General features: G+C 46.2%; 1 long non-coding RNA gene across 2 annotated transcripts in view; it reads right to left on the bottom strand.

Annotated features, from left to right (window-relative positions):
* Nucleotides 1-13502: 13502 nt before the first annotated feature.
* Nucleotides 13503-18159, bottom strand: part of LOC128063281 (uncharacterized) — a 48356-nt gene continuing 43699 nt past the window's right edge. The window contains exon 3 of one of the 2 annotated variants that reach the window (XR_008200894.1): nucleotides 13503-15570. This is a non-coding gene — a long non-coding RNA (uncharacterized LOC128063281). Of the gene's footprint in view, nucleotides 15571-16713; nucleotides 17095-18159 lie in introns of those variants that run through there. The other variant, XR_008200892.1, reaches the window with a different exon arrangement.

Here is an 18159-nt window from a genome sequence, read left to right as displayed (position 1 = left end):
CTTCTGCACACATCTACATACTGCTAGCTACTTTTCCGTGAATGGTTGCTAATATAGGTTTTTTAACTCAAGAATAAACATGTTGGAACCAATTACACTTTAACAAGTAGTGTTCTTTCTTCTCCCTCCTCCTCCGCCCTCCAAACCCTTCACAATCTCAGGTCAAGAGAATTAACACATAGAATGTGTGTGGGTGCTTAGTCACTCAGCTGTGTCCAACCCTTTTCAACCCCTTGGACTGTAGCCCACCAGGCTTCTCTGTCCATGGGATTTTCTAGGCAAGAATACTGGAGTGGTTGCCATTTCCTACTCCAGGGGATCTTCCCAACCCAGGGATGGAACCTGTGTCTCTTGTGCCTTCTGCATTGGCAGGCTGATTCTTTGCCACTAGCAGCGCCTAGGAAGGAACTCAGTAAATGGGAAATGAATGAATGAAGATGACTTCATCTGAAGACGGACTAAAATGAACCACTTCCTTCCTACTTCAGTAGGACCTGAACTCATTCTCCCCAGTTTCAAGCAGAAGAAAACTGGGCAGAATCAAATGACAGGCCACCTGGGTCAACGGATGGCAGGAGGAAGTGGTCAGGTCCAGCTGTACCACAGTGGACAAGTTACTTATACTCTTTGAGCCTCTGTTTCCTGGTCAGTAAAATGGACATGATAATAACAACCTCCTAGGCAATCAGTAAATATAAATTGAATTGAATAGAGTTTTTATCAGCAAAAGTTAAGAGAAACTCCTGATCACAGTTGAGATAAATAAGGGTGGGGGACAGGAAAAATGGCCAATGTGATGGCTCTGGGGTGAGAGATGACAAAAAAGATAGTAGAAAGATTGGAGGAAGGTAGGGAAGCAGCTTATTTGATACATGGCTTAAAAATTTGTGGCCCAGGGACCTTTTGATTCTTTGGTGTGTAATTGACTCAAGAGGCTGCCCTGAAAAAAAAAAAGGCTGCCCTGGTGGTCCAGATACTAAATAGTAAAACTGGGACAGAATCTGAGTCCCCGTGTGGTTAAGAGGCCGCACTTCCAGTGTAGGGGTCATGGGTTTGATCCTTGGCCAGGGAACTAAGACCTTGCATACTGCCAGGTGTAGCCAAAAAAATAAAAAATAGTTGGCTCAAGACAGGGGTTACGTGAGGCCTACGAGTGTTTGTAACTTTGTCGTCTGTTATATCCATCTGCTTATTTCTATCTCTATGTCTCTGTATTCCTTTTTTTAAAATTTTAATTTATCCACATTAATTTTCAGCTGTGCTGGGTCTCTGTTGCTGCACGGCCCTTTCTCTAGTTGTGGCTGGCGGGGGTGGGGGGGTGCGGCTGCTCCCTGCAGCGGCGGCGTCTCTCCTTGTGGCGCATGCACTCTAGGGTGCTCAGATTCCAGTGGTTTCCGCTCCCGGGCTCTAGAGCACAGGTTCAGAAGTCGTGGTGCGTGGGCTTCCCTGCTCTGTGACATGTGGGATCTTTCCTGATCAGGGATTGAATGTGGGTCTCCCGCATTAGCAGGCAGGTTCTCTACCACTGAGCCACCAGGGAAGTGCTGCTGCTGCTGCTGCTGCTGCTGCTGCTAAGTCGCTTCAGTCGTGTCTGAGTCTGTGCAACCCCAGAGACGGCAGCCCACCAGGCTCCCCCGTCCCTGGGTTCTCCAGGCAAGAACACTGGAGTGGGTTGCCATTGCCTTGTCCTAGATCTCTGTATTTATGACAGAATGAGTATGTGTGGATGTGCTGCGTGAATATACATGTGTGTTCCGTAGAAAAACATCTGAACTGGACTCAGATTCTATCTCAATTCTGCTAAATAAATGTTTCTTTGGGTGGAAGGGGCTGTTTTTTTCATGTGTAAATGGAGATAATTTTCCCTTCTGATTTTATTCCTTGGGTTTTTTTTTCATTGAAGTATAGTTGATTTACAAAATTGTGTTAGTTTCAGGTGTACAACAAAGTGATTCAGATATATGTATATATACACATATATGGGGCTTCTTTGGTAGCTCAGCTGGTAAAGAATCTGCCTGCAAAGCAGGAGACCTGGGTTTGATCCCTGGGTTGGGAAGATCCCCTGGAGGAGGGCATGGCAACCGGCTCCAGTATTCTTGCCTGGAGAATCCCATGGACAGAGGAGCCTGGCAGGCTACAGTCCATGGGGTCACAAAGTGTCGGACACAACTGAGCAACTAGGCACACAATATATACATATATTTCTTTTTCATTCTTTCCCATTATAGGTTATTACAACATATTGAATATAGCTCCCCATGCTATATGGTAAGTTCTTGTCATTTATTTTTTTAAAGAATCAAATGAGGTGATGGAGGGAAAAGTGGAAAGAGTTACACACATGAGTAATTATTAGGATTTTCATGCCTTTGGTTGAATTCAAAATGCTAACTCCTTGGTCTTTTTCCTGTGATATTCATATTCCTTCTGTGCTTCATCCTTTGCGCCTCAGGGTAGATGAACTGATTTGGCCAAGGAGAGTGTGGGTGAGAATAAATAACATGAGAAATAAGAATAACAACAGCAACAGCAATATCTGCTTCCCAGTTGGCTCAGATGGTAAAGAATCCACCTGCCAATGCAGGAGACACAGGAGACACGAGTTCGATCCTGTGACATTTGTCAAGGAGTACGTCAAGGCTGTATGTTGTCACCTTGCTTATTTAACTTATATGCAGAGTACATCATGCAAAATGCCAGACTGGATGAAGAACAAGCTGGAATCAAGATTGCCGGGAGAAATATCAATAACCTCAGATATGCAGAAGACACCACCCTTACGGCAGAAAGTGAAGAGGAACTGAACAGCCTCTCGAAAGTGAAAGAGGATGGTGAAAAAGCTGGCTTAAAACTTAACTTTCAAAAAACTAACATCATGGCATCTGGTCCCATCATTTCATGGCAAAAAGATGGGGAAACAATGGAAACAGTGACAGACTTTATTTTCTTGGGCTCCAAAGCCACAGCAGATGGTGACTGTAGCCATGAAATTAAAAGATGCTTGCTCCTTGGAAGAAAAGCTATGACAAACCTAGACAGCGTATTAAAAAGCAGACATTACTTTGCCAACAAAGTTCTGTCTAGTCATAGCTATGGTTTTCCCTGTGGTCATGTATGGATGTGAGAGTTAGACCATAAAGAAGGCTGAGCACCAAAGAATTGATGCTTTTGAACTGTGGTGCTGGAGAAGATTCTTCAGAGTCCCTTGGACTGCAAGGAGATCCAACCAGTCAATCCTAAAGGAAATCATTCCTGAGTTCATTGAAAGGACTGATGTTGAAACTGAAACTCCAATACTTTGGCCACCTGATGCAAAGAACTGACTCCTTGGAAAAGACCTTGATGCCGGGAAAGATTGAAGGCAGGAGAAGAAGGAGACGACAGAGGATGAGATAGTTGGATGGCATCACCGACTCAATGGACATGAGTTTGAGCAAGCTTCAGGAGATGATGAAGGACAGAGAAGCCTGTTGTGCTGCAGTCCATGTGGTCGCAAAGGGTCAGACATGACTGAGTGACTGAACAACAACAGTAACAATATCCTGTGTTAACTCTGTGCTGGTCTCAGTAGAGACTTGTCGTGAGCTATGAGAGGTACAAGAGAAGAAAATATAAATTGTGGGTCCTTTAGAACAAACATGGGTTTCCCTGGTGGCTCAGACTCTAAAGAATCTGCCTACAATGCAGGAGACACAGGAGACACGGGTTTGATTCCTGGGTCGGGAAGATCCCCTGGAGAAGAGAACAGCTACCCACTCCAGTATTCTTGCCTGGGAAATCCAATGGACAGAGGACCCTAGCAGGCTACAGTCCATGGGATCACAAAGAGTTGGACACGACTGAGTGACTAACAATTTCATTTTCAGTGGCCTCTACTCAAAAGCAGGAAAGTCAAAAGTGTTAGTTGCTCAGTTGTGTTCGGCACTTTGCGACCTCGTGGGCTGCAGCCCACCAGGCTCCTCTGTCCATGGGATTCTCCAGGCACAAATACTGGAGCGGGTTGCCGTTCCCATCTCCAGAGGATCTTCCCCACTGAGGGATTGAACCTGGGTCTCCTGTACTGCAGGGGATTCTTCACTGTCTGAGCCACCAGGGAACCCTAGGAAGCTTTCACATAAAACTCCATATTTCCAACGTGTTTAAAGAAGTGAAAGGAGGGAATTTACTGGCAGTCTAGGGTTAGAACTCTGCTTTCACTGTGGAGGGCACGGGTTTGATTCATGGTTGGGGAACTATGATCCTGCAAGTGTTGCAAAAAAAAAAAAAAATTATAAAAAGAAGGGGTGGAAGGGCCAGCTTTTCCCCACAGTGCCACTGGCGTGCACCCCTGGGGTGTCTCTGAGCCGTCTTCGCCCCTTTGGAAGGGGCCTGCCCTCTGCATTCTCCTCACTGCTGTTGGAGCCACAACGCGAGGTCAGCCAAAGATACAGAAGATTCAGACAATCCTCTTTCAATAGTGGGGTGGTGGGGCCCTCAGCAGCCTGCGGTGTCCTAAGGTCACTCCTGGGAACCTCTGTCTCCCTCAGGCCTGCTGCTTGTCACCCCCGTGGAGCTGTGGATTACTAATAGCGGCTGCTATTTGTGGACCGTCTCCCCACCCTCCAGCATCAGCTCCCACGACTGTCTCGATAGCTCTGGGCGAGGGTTACACTGTCCACTTATAGATGAAAAGACAGAGGGATCAAAATACTCTGTGCCTCACCCAACACCACGCCTTCAGGAAGTGCCGAGGCCAGACCTGAGAACTTCCCTTGACCGTCGTCTATGCGTCAGTCTGCAGAGGTGACTGGGGCAGGAGACCCCCCCCACCTGGTCCAGGTTTGAAAGAAGGGAGATGGGAGGAGAACTAAGGGGATCAGAGACAGGAAAGCCCCAAATGAGAGTCAATGAAGGAAGGGAGGAGCTTTCCAATTGTTTGGGTCAATGCTCTTGTGTTCTCCATGGAGGAAATGGGGAAGGTGGTGGCTTCAGTGACCACCCAGTAGCTTTGGAGTAGAGGACCGGGTCATCACAGACATAGTAGGGGCCTGAGTCTGGAACCTACTACCTCCACTCTGGACTTTGCCATTTAATAGCCCCCTCCCTGATAGCTCAGTTGGTAAAGAATCCACCTGCAATGCAGGAGACCCTGGTTCGATTCCTGGGTTGGGAAAATTCACTGGAGAAGGGATAGGTTACCCACTCCAGTATTCTGGCCTGGAGAATTCCATGGACTGTATAGTCCATAGGGTTGCAAAGAGTCGGAGCCAACTGAGCGACTTTCACTTTCACTCTCCCTCTGCAGAGTCTTTAACTTGCTTAGCTAGCAGCAGGGGAATGTCTATCTGTCTGTCCATCCATACATGCCTGGGTCTTTGTTCTTTGACCCCCCTCCTCCAGAGCTGGTGGGTGATCTTTCCACACGACACGTTCCCTCTTTGGACTTTGAGAAGTAAAAACCCAGCCACCACTGCTGTGCACCCATACTTGAGCCTGGAGGAATGTTAAAATTCAACTGGAGAGGTCCCTAGTGCGACAGAAGCCTAGATTAAAAAAAAAAAAATAAAGGGATTTCAGGCAAGAAGAAAAAATAAAGATGCAAGACTTAAAATGTCCTGTGAAATGGAGAGCATTGGGCCCCCCGGCGCAGACGTCTGTGCGAGATGACTCCTTTAGAAAGCGGTGAGTTTTGTGTGAGCACAGATGCATTTTGTTTTCCTAGGAGGAATCGATGATTAAATTATCAGAAACCAAGCTCAAAACCAGGCTGCCTGCATCTTCCCCCAGCCGTCCCCAGTGTCTCCTGCTTATGAGGTGCCAGCTTTATCTCGGAAGCTTTAGTTTAAATGCCCAACATATCTTATTAATGAAAGTAATAAGCTGTTGTTTATATATGTCATAATGGGGAATATGACTATTTAATATAAATCTGACATTTAAATTCCGCTTAGTTCTGAGATGTGGACGATATCAAGGCATAACTCTTTACCCTGGAGTAAAAACTCCCTGGGTCTGCATTTTCCAGCATTGAAGTTTTCAAAGTAATCAGGTTCTTTTTTTTTTTTTCTTTCCAGAGGAACCAAATTGTGAAGACATCTGTTCTGTTATTAATTTCACATAAATCTTAAGCTCCTCAAGGCCAGAAATGAGGCTTCATTCACGTCGAATTAATGAAACATGATTGTAAGTCCCTTGCATGGAAATGCTGTCACACAATTCTGAGCTGCTTAGAGCACTGAGTAATCTCAGAAACTGCCAGGGGACAGCCACGTGAAATCCGCCCTCCGCTCCCGCCGCCACCCGAAAACAATATTTGAAAATATCACAACACTAACTATATCCTGGAAGATTAATAGCAGATGAAAATTTCTGGGAAATGAATCAGCCTTTCTTGGTAAAGGATACAAATATCCTGGGCAAAAGCAGATTGCACTGTGTAAGAGCTCTTTGGATACAGTTTAATAACTGTGCCCAGGGAGGCCCTAGGTATGCCTGAAAGGAGGCGGGGCGGGGGGGGGGGGATGTCCTGGGATGCCTTGCAGGGAGGTCTTTGGGGAGCATGTTAGAGACATGGTTCAAATCTAGGTGGCATAGGTTTGAGATGGGGAACCTGGACTGGCTGGGGCATGATATATGTGTGGGTATGAGACTGCCTGCGTTTATGTGTGTGTATATGAGTGTGTATGAGTGAATGAATGTGTGTGTGTGTGTGTGTGTGGATGCAATGAAGTTTGTGCAGGTGTGTATGAAAATGTGTGCACCACTTGTTTTCATGAGTGAGCATGTGTGGGAGTCTGTGTGTATAAATGTGGGTGAGTTTGGGTGTCAGAGTGTGTATGATTTTGTGTGTGCATGGGTCCACGCGTTTGGTGTAAGGGTGAGGATATGCATATACAGAACATGTCTGTATGAGTTGGCATTTGTGTTGTATGCGTGAGCGTAAATGGTGCATGTGAGTGCCTGGAGAGAGCATGTATGTGTGTAGATATGTGAGTTTGTACAAGTGTGTACATTGGAACCCTCTCTGGATGGACATGAATCCATTGGTAGGAGACCCAGCTCAGTAGCGCTGCACCATCTTGCACCCTCCTGAGTTCTTCTTGAAAGGAACTTGCTTCGGGGTTTTGCGTGTGGGGGGCATGATTTTTTGTGAAATAACTGAGATTTGCCAGCAGAAAGATTGTCTGGAGGGAGACAGGGAAGGGGGAGCCTGAGATTTCTTAATCAAACTTCTTCCAAGTGTTATTTTTGGTCTTCCGCTGAGCTGGGACCCAAAAAAAGAATCTGCATATGATATTTACATCTCAAATCTTCAGAGCCTCATTAGCTTTGATATTTATTTATTTATTTATTTGCAAAAAAGGAATTTAAATCAAACAGAGAGGCTCCAAAGCAAAAACCTTTGAATGCAGGGCAAAATTAATTAAAACAGGCAGCCGATGGGTAGAGTGGAATACAATAGAACTCGGAGAAAAGGCAATGAAAACTAATTAGACTCAGATGGGAAAAAATCCTTCCTTATTTTAGTGGTCATCTATTGGTAATGAACTGATATTGGAAGTAAAGATCGGAATCTGAAACCCCTTTTCTCTAGAAGTTTCCTTCTTTGTTTCCCTAAGGCTCTGATCTTCCAAACTAAGCCAGTCAAATGACTGGTGGTCATGTTTATTATGTTTTGGAGCCAACAGTCTAGTCTGTATCAGCAATCATCCCCCAGATAGCAAGTAGGTGGAATAAAGAGGCAACGGAACGCAAGGGATGTTGAATTCCCAAGAGTTAGTGTTAACCCAAGTAGTGGAACCCATTTGTGTATATGAGCAGATACGGTCCCAGCTACATTTTTGCCTCTGGATAGTTTGAGGCTTTGTTTCACCATCCAGGCTTTGTAGATCTGTGAAAAACATTTCCATCCACCCAGTGGAAAAACCCTTGACCAACAATATAAGAAAGATTTTTAGCTTTGTTTAGCATAAGACTGAATCAAGTGGTCCCGCTCTCCTGTCGGGAGTTCTTTTGAATGAAATGATCAGTCAGTCTGTGTGCATTTTGCCCTTCTGTATCATGCAACAGTGCAAGCATACAACTGTCACAGGGGGACAATTCCATGCGTAGCCAGCCTGTCACAAAGTTTAAAGTGGGCCACATGTGTCTTTGGCAAGTCCTAGGTCCCCTTTCAGCTTCGTTTAGAATCTCCTTTCTACCACACCCCTCCCTCCTCAAACCCAATGCTTAAGTCTCTCTGGATGACCCTGGGTCATTTCCTGTTAAAGAGAGTGGGCTTTGAGGAACACCATGATAAGCCATAGTTCAATTTAAAAAAATGGTGAAAATGCTAATGGGGAAATTTTAGGCTTTGTGGCAGTTGGATGAAAGGGATATTTTTGAACAAAAAAATCTTTCCAATGATTCCTCAAAACAATTCTCCTGCAATGCATAGAGATGGCCTTGTTCAGATAAGTCAGTAAATAAAACCAGATCTCAGTTTTCCTCTGTGTAAAGTGGAAGGAATTGAATTGGAACTTAAAGAGTGATCTTTAAGATTTCTTAAAGCCAGTATAATTAGTGACTCTAGCACACACACATATGTGTGTATATATATATATACATATAAAAATAAATACATATACCTTACACATACATATAAATATATACTCACAGAGAGAATAACTTTGCTGTGTATAAAGAAAATCAAGGCTCTCCCTTGTAAGTAGTATATGGATTCATTCATTCATCACTCATTCATTCATGCATGTCTGTCACCCATGGGCTGAGGTCCTATTTCCCACAGTTCTTCTATATCATTTCATTTAATCCTTGCAGCAACCTTTCGAGCTGGGTATCCCATGGACAGAGGAGCCTGGTGGGCTACAGTGTGAGGGTTTGCAAAGAGTCGGACACCACTGAGTGACTGAGAACCACATGGACACATTCCTCACAGGAGTAATAGTTAATCGATTTAACTATCAGTACACTACAATATACTGTTCACGGGGTCCTCAAGGCAAGAACACTGAAGTGGTTTTCTAATCCCTTCTCCAATGCACCATGTTTTGTCAGAACTCTTCACCATGACTTGTCCATCTTGGGTGGCCCTACACAGCATGGTTCATAGTTTCACTGAGTTAGAGAGGCTGTGATCGAAGTGATCCCATTTGGTCAGTTTTCTGTAACTATGGTTTCCATTCTCTCTGCAGGAAATCAGTGCTGAATATTCACCGGAAGGACTGATGCTGAAACTGAAGCTCCAATACTTTGGCCACCTGATGTGAAGAACTGACTCATTAGAAAAGACCCTGATGCTGGGAAAGATTGAAGGCAGGAGGAGAAGGGGACAACAGAGGATGAGATGGTTGGTTGGCATCACTGACTCAATGGACATGAGTTTGAGCGAGCTCAGGGAGTTGGTGATGGACAGGGAAGCCTGCTGTGCTGCAGTCCATGGCGTTGCAAAGAGTCAGACATGACTGAGTGACTGAACTGAACTGACTGACACCACAATATGGGCCAATCAGAAAGGACACCAAGCGAAGCCCTTGTCTGTGCCAGCTACTCATTGCAAGATGAGAAAAGGTGAGGGTCTGGGGGAGGCACAGGAAGCCAGGACGGCTGGCAAGATGGAAGGGGGCTTATGTTAGTCACTCAGTCGTGTCCAACTATTCGAGACCCCATGGAGTGGGAAGCCACTCCCAGGAAAGAATTGCCTGCAATGCAGGAGGCCCAGGTTTGATCTCTGGGTCGGGAAGATCCCCTGGAGAAGGGAATGGCTACTCACTCCAGTATTGTTGCCTGGAGAATCCCCATGGACAGAGGAGCCTGGAAGACTGCAGTCCATGGGGTCACAAAGAGTTGGACATGCCTGAACAACTAAGCACACACATACCACCAGGGAAGCCCTATTTATCACCTGGCTTGGGGAGGGTTTCGTTTTTAAATGACCAGGACAAGCTGGACCACACACCATATCTGGATATGGCTGAACATCACCCATGATATTCAGTCTCCAAATTCTGCTGACGACAACAATGAAGCTGTGGGAGGTCAAGTAACCTTTTCAAGGACAACCCACTAGGCAGTGACAGGCCTGAACTGGAAGCCAGTTTAAGTCTTTAAGACCCCAAAGTTCCACATCCTTAACCATCATGTTGACTGCAGAGATGTCTGTAAGCTGAATTCAGTTAAGTCCCAGGCTGGCCCAGAGTTTCTTTCCCAAGATCCCAAGGAGACATTGCAGGATCCAGTCTGAGTTAAGGTAGAGCTGCCAGATTTAGCAAATAAAAAATACAGGATGCTCAGTTAAATTTGAATTTCAGGTAAACAACCATAATATTTTTGCATATTTTAGCATATTGTACAGCACCGAGTTATAATAAAAGATTATTCATTGTTGATCTGAAATTCAAATTTAACTGGACATCCTGTATTTTATCTGGCAAATCTAAGTAGTGGGTGAGGGAATGGACACAAGAGTGCCAAGACATTTCAATTCAGAAAGATTTTCTTTTCTAGGCACTCCCTTCTCGGAGGCTGCTAGGTCTCAGAGCAGTAGGAATCCTTCTAACCTCATCCCTTGTACCTTTTTGATTCTGAAGTCAAAATGCCAGGCCAGAGGGTCATCTAAGCTGTAACTCTGCCTCTTCTGGTCCTGTCTCCACACAAAAAGGCAGAACCCACGGCATAGTGGCTTGGCTTTAAAGCCCGGGAACATGGTCCGCCAGGCGTGTGCTCCTTTCTGAAGCACATGGAAACTATTCCCCTCCAGAAGGTCTTCATGGTTAGTCTGCTGCGAGTCTTGGTGTTTCAGCTGCAGTTATAATTTCTGTAGCACCCACCACCCTCCCCCCGCCCCACCCCAACTCAGATGGTATTTATTAGAATACATTGCTTTTGAAAAGAAAACTGCATCTTAATTAAAGGTTGGCGATCCAAAGCCTGTTTGCAGATGAGAAAAATTAAACAACTACTATGAACAGGGCTGTGAGTCTTCTGTTGGTTAAAGCCCCATCCACACAATGAGACTCTCCTATGTTTCAGGCCATCCCCTCATCTTCATCAGATGCTGTGTGTATGACATAGAAATGAGCCACAAGGCTAAAGAGAGCAGCTTTCAGAGCAAAAATGGGCTTGTCTTGTATTTTAATCATTCCCCTTCATGGGCTGCAGCCCAAACACAGTGCCTGGGGTGGGGATATTGAAGCCTGTTGGCGCTGGGTCTTCCTTGCTGTGTGGGCTTTCTCTAGTTGCAGGGAGCAGGGGTACACTCTAGTTGTGGTGCACGGGCTCTCATTGTGGTGTCATCTCAGGCTCCAAGGGTGTGTGGGTTCCAGTTGTTGCAGCCTGTGGGCTCAGTAGTTGTATTCAGGAGCTCAGTTGCTCTGCAGCATGTGGGATCTTCCCGGATCAGGGATCAAACCTGGGTCTCCTGCACTGCAGGCAGATTCTTGACCACTGAGCCGCCTGGGAAGCCCAGGGAAGGCTGTTTGATGTCCAGAAATTGGCCCCACTGTGCATCCCAATGGATTGGAAACTGACCCACTGGTGTGGATAGTGGTTTCTGAGACTAGGTGAAGGCTGGAAGAATCTGGCCTTTGTCTCACTTCTGAACCAAGATGGACTTAAGCTGGTGGAGAATAAAAACACCCCTTCTCTGGGGAGCTTCTTAACTTGAATTCCATGGAGCAGAAGCTGCCTGAAGGATTCCTTGGGGAGAATTCAGGGAGTCTGTGAACTTAGATGGGAAAAATGTATATATCCATGCCCTCCTCCAGGGGATCTTCCCAACCCAGGGATCAAACCCAGGACTCCTGCATTGCAGGGAGATTCTTTACCATCTGAGCCACCAGGGAAGCCTGTATACACACACACACACAAACACTCACACACACACACACACACACTCACACACACGCACACACACATTAATTCTTTTTCTAACTGAAAGTTAGCATTTCCTCCAATTCTGAATGTAGGTAACAAACCATGACTGTATTGGCACTGCATGTGGCTTTTGTCATCAACAGAAATCACAGATATTTAATATCATATCAAAATGATAATAGCTGTTAGATCCACTTCTATATCTTGTTATTTAAAGGTTAATAGAAGCACATGAATTCTTCTATCTTTAAACTTACTTGAATAGCTGTCCTTTAATATGATTTTTTCTTTGTAATCCTATTTTAAAATTTTATGCCTTTAAACATATTACTTGTAGGGAACCTTGAAGACTTCGCGTTAAGTGAAATAAGCCAGTCACAGAAGGACAAACGCTGTATGATCCTACCTATCTAAGACACCCAGAGGAGGTGACTTCATAGAGACCGAAAGTAGAATGCTGGTTGCCAGGTGCTGGTGGGAGGGGGAATGGAGCGTTAGTGCTTGATGGGTAAGAGTTTCAGTTTGGGCAGATGAAAAAAAGGTCTGGAGATGCTGGTGGAGATGGTAGCACAATAGTGTGAATGTACTTAATGCGACTGAACTGCACACTTAACCTGGATAGAGAGACTAACGCTGAAACATACATTAGCATATGTAAAACAGCCAGCCAGTGGGAATTTGTTGTGTGATGCAGGGAGCTCAAACCCTGTGCTCTGTGACAACCTAGAGGGGTGAGATGGGGTGGGAAGTGGGAGGGAGGTACAAAAGGGAGGGCATGAATGTATACCTATGGCAGAAACCAATACAATATGGTAGCATCCTTCAATTAAAAATAAACAAATTTAAAAAACTGAATAGAATGGTAAATTTTATGTGATGGTGCTGCTGCTGCTAAGTCACTTCAGTTGTGTCCAACTCTGTGCGACCCCATAGATGGCAGCCCACTAGGCTCCTCTGTCCCTGGGATTCTCCAGGCAAGAATACTGGAGTGGGTTGCCAATGTGATGTAATTTATCACAATTTTTAAAAAGCCATGGAAACAATACAGATATTTTCAAATCACATACAAAAAAAAGACACTGTTATGCAAAGGGGTTCACGGTACTCACTAGGCTAAGACACCCTGATTTGAGAGGAACTGCCCTTTCTCACACCTGTGTATCTTCCCCAGTCTGCTTTACTTGGAGGAAACTTCCTCTCTCTTCAGGGCTCAACTCAAAGGCCGCTGGCCTTGTGGCTGCTGTACTGTCCCCAGGGCTCACCTGGGGATAAATTCTTCCTGTCCCTCTAAACATCCTTCTAGCATCCCAGGTGGACCCTGCTGCCTACCAAGAGCCTGAGGCTTTGCTCTCTGCTTAAGTTAGGGTTTTTTGGCAAGTGTCAGAGAAGTGTTCAAGCCATGTTAGTACCAAACTGAGACTTCCTCCTTGGTGCAATGAGGAAACTTGCTTTCTGTGTCAATATCACTTAATGCTTTGTCCACATACCTCTTGAGGTAACTCCCCACGTTTTGTGAGACATTTACATCATCTTAGTGCATCTACAGATCCTAGGAGGTTTGTACTATCAGGAATAGCATTTTATAGATGAGGAACCAAGACTCAGAAAGGTGAACTGGTTTAACCCCAGAGGATTTTTTTGTTTGTTTATTTACATTGATCATCCTTCTGTAGTGGTGTTCCCTAGGAGAAGCCCAGGGCTTCATTAGAGGATGTTCACTTCTCATCAGACAATCTGACTTTGAAACAGACAGAGAAAAATGACGGACGAAACAAGGAAGGGTTGCCAGATCCTCAGAGTGGGAAGGATGATATAGTTTGTCTTCCCTGTTTTAGATGAGGACACATAGGGCGGACATGTGGAAGAGCTGAGCCCACGCTGCCTGAGCCCTAGAGCCCCAGCACCAGCTCAGGTACTCGTCCAGCTTCGAGCCCATGCTGCCTGAGCCCTAGAGCCCCGGCACCAGCTCAGGTACTCGTCCAGCTTCCATCCTCACCCATGTTCCATGAACTATGGTTATCTCTTCAGTCTGAGGCCTGGTGATGGAGGGAATGGGAGGGAGGATCTGGATCTGGACCATGTCCTGATTCTCAAAATCCATGTCACCTCTTGGATTGATGCCTAAACCGCAGTCACAATCACTGTGTGAACCCACTGATGTAGATTTTCTCAGTGATTCCAAACTTGCATCACTCGCGGCTCCCTTTATGGTGGTGGTGGTTTAGCCATTCAGTCGTGTCTGACTCTTGTGACCCCGTGGACTGCAGCCCGCCAGGCTCCTCTGTCCATGGGATTTTCCAGGCAAGAATACTGGAGTGAGTTGCTGTTTCCTTCTCCAGGGGATCTTTCTAACCCACAGATAGAACCCACATCTCATGAACTGCAGACTGTCTGCTGCATTGCAGGTGGATTCTTTAGTGCTGAGCCTCCGGGAAAGCCTGGCTCCCTTTAAAACTTTGGCCATATTTGGATGTCATTGAATCTTATCTACCTAGTGCTTTTCCCCTCTCTTTAATGGACCTGTTTTTATTAAAACTTAAATCCATTTACTTACAAAGCGAAAGTTATACCACCAGTGTAAATAGAAAACCAATAACCATATAAATTATTCTGATCAAAAAAATTTCTTAAATTCTACTCTGGTATTGCTGCCTAGAATAGACTCAGCACCTGAAGTCTTCCCTGTCTTTTTTAAAGCACAAAGGAAACACATGTCAGGTGTTAAAGGCACACTCACATCAAATGGAGACTTTCTTGATATTATGAGGAGGGTTGAAAGGGAGTTTATAAGAACATAATGTACTAATTGTGCAAATCAATGCTATTTACTGTCTTATCTGAGCACCACCTAAAATCATTTTGGGTATCATCTGTGGGCTCTGTACATCTCCAAACACTCAGTTCCTCCTCGAGGCAGCCCTAAGCTACTAGTTAGTACTAGCAATAGTGACTCAGCCAGTATGAGTTAGTACTACGAGTGGTTAACACTAGTATGAGTTAGTACTACTAGTACTTAGTACTAGAACTAGTTAGTATGACCCCATTTGATGGAGACTGGCTGATTGGTTAACCTGAGGAGGCAAAACCAGCAGGAGCTGCCTTTGCTCTCTTTGACTCTTCAGGTGGGGCTCCTCTCCCCCCGGCTGCCTGACCACAGTGGTGTTTTGTTCCAAGGCTACATCCCCCTAGGAAAAGAGCATTTTGCAGCGTCCTGTGGCTCCTCAGGAGCTGCTGAGGCCAGGGGTCCGTCCAGGCACAGCCTTCACTGTATGGGGCCGCATGGAGAGACAGAGTGCTGGCTGGCAGGCTGCATACTCAGGCCAGCAACGTGCATGGGCCTCCTTAGACTTTGCGCATGCATGCGGATGACATTGATGCTGGGACGGGGGAGAGGACAGAGGGGAGGGAGATGAAGGCATGGCATAGAGAGGAGGCGAGGCGCTTCAGGGTCTTCATCTGGAAAGTCGGGCTGAGAAAACCTGCTTCAGGTCTGCTCTCTGTGGCTGTGAGTCTGTTTCGTAGGCGAGTTCCTTTTGGCATGTTTAGATGCCATGTAAACGTGATGCCATACGGTGTTTGCCTTTCTCTACCTGACTTACTTCACTTGGGGTGATCATTTCTGGGTCCTTCCATGTTGCTGCAAACGGCACTATTTCATTCTTTTCTAATGGCTGAGTAGTATTCCACTGCATATAGGTACCGCACCTTCTTTATCTGTAATGGAAAAGAATATATATGTGTAACTGAAGCACTTCGCTGTGCAGCATGAATTGTCACAGCATTGTAAATCGACTATACTTCAATAAAATAAATTTAAAAAGCCCTATTTCATAGGATGGGTGATTGTGGGGAGGATTTGAGCACATAGTAGGTGCTTCACTCTCCCTCTTTCCTTCCTCCCTCCCATTCGCCTCTTCTCTCTTCTCTGCTCTCCTATCTCTCTCTCTCTCTCTCTCTCGTGTGTGTGTGTGTGTGTGTGTGTGTGTACTTAGTTGCTCAGTCATGTCGACTCTTTGCACCTCCACGGACTGCAGCCCACCAGGGTCCTCTGTCCATGGGATTCTCCAGACAAGAATACTGGAGTGGGTTGCCATGCCCTCCTCCAGGGGATCTTCCCAACCCAGGGATCAAACCCAGGTCTCCTGCATGGCAGGCGGATTCTTTACTGTCTGAGCCACCAGGGAAAACTGAGAATACTGGAGTAGTCCTCTCTCCAGGGGAATTTTCCCAGCCCAGGAATCAACCCGGGGTCTCCTGCATAGCAGGCGAATTCTTCACCAGCTGAGCTACCAGGGAAGCCCCCATCTCTCATGGGTACATACAAACATGCACGGATATTGTTTTAAGTGAAAATAGTTTGGAGCCAAGGTCTGCACTGAAAAGAATAAATGTGACATGTGGGACAAGAAAGACACTGGCAGATAGAGCCCCTTGAATTTCAGGATAGTCTTATCAGAAGGTGGAATAAGGGGTGCTGAAGAGGTACCCTCCAAAGTGGGCCAAGAAGTCCCTCACGGCCAACAGCCTGTAATGTCACAATTGGAACCTCATGCTTTTGAGTTTGGCTCCAGCCTCTCTTCTGTGGGTTCCCTAGAGAAATGCAAAAGCCGACACATAAAGCAGAAATGGATATGTCAGATGTCTTCTTTCAAAAGAGACCCTGGGAAAGAGGGGCTATTAATGGAAGGAAAGGGCAAAGGACAGGATCCACCCAAAGGGGGTGTCTCTTCCTCACTCTGCACTGCGGGGTCCTGGCGCTTTGCACAAGCCGAGGAGGGGTGGGGCTGTGGAAGCCCACGGATTGCAAGAGGGCAGAGGGAACCATTTTCAGGGTGCAGGGTGCGTGCTTGCCTGTCAGTTTCCTCCATTCCGATTTCTTATCTCCTGCGGGCGGAAAGGCGAGGCTGATGCGAAGGAGCGATTACACCCAGACCAGGCCTGCTTCTCATCGCTGGCAAACCACTTCCTCAGGCTCCCTTGAGCTCCGCACATCTGGCAGCTTGGTGGACTTTTTCTCAGGACCGGGGAAAACACAAACACAGCCGCGCGGGTGTGCACGCTGTGTAAATACAGCCGAGGTGTGCCAAGAAGGAGTAGCGGGGGTGCCTGGGATCAGATGTTCTCAGTGGCTCTGTGTGCTTTAGTAAGCCTGTCTCCTCCACCGGGGCCTCTGTTTCCTGAGCTGTGAACTTGCGGAGGGGAGAGGAGGCGAGTCGATGTCTCAGAACTCTTCTTGTGCTTTAAAATTAAAACAAAAAATGATATGGACGCTGCTCTCAAATAAAAATACAGATACACAGGAAGGCACAGAGAAATACCGGTGACTTTTGTCACTGGTACTGTAACCCCATTGCTCTAGAGCCAAATACATACCTAGACAATGAGGAAAATCCGACTCCACCATAGCATCTCAATTATCAGCCAAAGAGAGGGAGTCATGCCAACTTAAGGGCCGTATTACCTATCTATCTATCTATCTTCCTGACCCAGGGATTAAACCCTGGGTCTCCTGCACTGCAGGCAGATTCTTTACCCTCTGAGCCACAAGGGAAGCCCCATTCTGCTATTATCTGTTTATCTGGCCTCATGGCATATGAGGTCTTAGTTCCTGGACTAGGGATTCAACCTGCATTGCAAGCTCAGAGCCTTAACCCCAGGCTGCCAGGGAAGTCCCAAGGGCTGTATTTCTTTCTTTCTTTCTTTTTTTGCTTAGAAATAATGAGCTTAACCTGAACCCAGACATCAGGGTTCAGGCACATGAGGCCTTTTTTCTTTTGCACTATATGGTATTTTTAAAAAATGGAGCAAACTTTTCTTTTTGAGCGAACATTTTAATAATAAGATTTCCCATGAAAATGCCAATAACTGACCTCTCTAGAAAAGTCAACAGATCTGGGACCATCAGCTGGAATTAGGCCTGCCTGTCAAGGCCATAGTCTGTTCATCTTGATCCCTGCTGGGTGATACTGCTTTCTCTTGTCACCTGCCCGGCCACGATGTTGGAGTTAGTGACTTTGTTTTCCAAGTAGAGTGTCTGAATCCTCGAGGTAGAAAGGGAGACACTCCTGTTGGAAGTGTTGTCTTCTTCCCTGGTGACTGATAAGGGCACGGCCCAGAGTGTGCTCCGCTCTAACCTGTTGGGCTTTCCTGCCTCAGCCCAGAACAGGCCTAGTGCAGTCCCCTCCCCTTTGCTGGCTGTGAACAATGCCTGGGGACACATGGCTGTCGGAGCCCTTAGGGAGCCTGAAGGCCCCGCCCCTCAGAAGCAAGTATCCGCCTGCCTGAGCAGGGCTGGGGTCCATG

This window comes from Budorcas taxicolor, chromosome 18 (assembly GCF_023091745.1).
Source record: "Budorcas taxicolor isolate Tak-1 chromosome 18, Takin1.1, whole genome shotgun sequence".
Classification (NCBI taxonomy): Eukaryota; Metazoa; Chordata; class Mammalia; order Artiodactyla; family Bovidae; genus Budorcas; species Budorcas taxicolor.
This window is presented reverse-complemented; position numbering and strand designations above follow the sequence as displayed.